Source organism: Vipera berus, assembly GCF_964194415.1.
Source record: "Vipera berus genome assembly, chromosome: 1".
Lineage (NCBI taxonomy): Eukaryota > Metazoa > Chordata > Lepidosauria > Squamata > Viperidae > Vipera > Vipera berus.
The window spans coordinates 218,184,540-218,185,903 of record NC_138202.1 but is presented as its reverse complement, the minus strand read 5'-3'; the positions used below and the strand labels follow the sequence as shown (position 1 = coordinate 218,185,903).

The 1,364-nt window shown below is 59.7% G+C and overlaps 1 long non-coding RNA gene across 1 annotated transcript; it reads left to right on the top strand.

The window, feature by feature from the left end:
• Nucleotides 1–263: 263 nt before the first annotated feature.
• Nucleotides 264–1,137, top strand: LOC308660842. The gene is made up of 3 exons (XR_014024824.1): nucleotides 264–394; nucleotides 746–963; nucleotides 1,100–1,137. It is a non-coding gene; the product is annotated as an uncharacterized lncRNA (long non-coding RNA).
• The last annotated feature ends 227 nt before the right edge of the window (nucleotides 1,138–1,364 follow it).

The window sequence follows — 1,364 nt, the reverse complement described above, 5'->3', positions numbered from 1 at the left end:
CTGCCAAGAGTGCATTATATTCAAAGGCATGTGGGGCGATCCTTCGTGCCTCCCGGCTCGGCCGCTTTCCCCTGCGATTTGATTTTCCGTAGACGCAAGGCAAACTCTGCTCCCTCAGCCAGCTAAGCGACAACAGCGCACTTAGTTCAGGACTTCCTGGTAACTTCCTAGCTGCTTTTAGGCAAAGAAGCACGCGGCGTATATGTGTGTGTGTGCGCGTGTGCGCGCGCGCGGGGAGGGGGAGGGGGGTGGGTACAGCGGGATATACCAAGTGCGGCGGTGCTGCGGGAGGCGCTAAGCTCTTCCCAGCCGAGCCCGGTGGCTCGAGAGAGGCGCGTTTCTTTTTCCTGGAGGCGGCGAGACGCCCGCCCTGGCAGAAGATACCAGCGGCCAGGTGAGAAACGGGGGGGAACGTGAGCCGGGCAGAAGTTTGGAGTCGTGTCTCTGAGCGGCCACCCCTTTCCCGGGCGGGCTTGGTCCCGCCTCTAATCCATTCTGCCCCTGGCAGCGGGCTTGAGCGTAGTTTCTTTCTGCTGCGACCGTAAAAACCTGCCTGGAGGTTGCGCCGCTAGGAGCGCTTCCCGAGGGGCCCGGGGGGCGGTGCGCGCGTGCTGATGGGGGGGCACTGAGCGCGGCCCGTCAGAGGCACCGGAGGCGCTTTCGCTGCTGGGTTGAAAACTTCGCTCTCTCCCTCTTTTTTCCTCTCGGCTTTCCTCCCCCCTCCCGTTGCTGTGCGGCTCGGCAGCTTGCTTCCTCCTCTTGGGCTGCTCTCGCCCTTCCCGCTTTCCTTTGGTTTTGCTGCCTCGCCGGCGCCGAAGCGGAGCGGTCGCTCCTGTGAAAGGAGCGCAGCGCCCGAGACGAAGGCAGAGTCGTCCGTCGCCGGCGATCCCGCGCGGAGAAAGTCCGGGGCGAGCGAGCGGGCGAGCGAGAGAAGGGGAGAAGCGCGCAACCAGAAGAAGCCTGGTAAGGGAATGGAAGGCGCAGCTGGTGCGGGTGGCCTCGGGGGGACATGCCGGCATTCCCGGCACTCCGGTTTCTCCCTCTCTTAGATCACTTGTTTCCTTCTCTTCTTCCTCCCTCTTGGCGCCTCTTTTATCAGGTTAGTATGTGTGGAAGTCTTAAGAGATTCCTTGTGACCGGACTCGCTGAATTGGAGTACTATAGAAACAGCTGCTTAACGGGAACAAGCCAGGGTTGAGGGTTCTGGATAACAAGCCAGGATTCTGAAGCCCTGATTTTTTTCCCCCCCGGATGCCCCTTTCTTCTTCCATTCTTTCCCCTCTTACAAATACATAATAATAATAATCAACCTTTATTGTCAAAGTACAACATGTGTACATTGAGATTAGCTGAGCCTCCCCCCC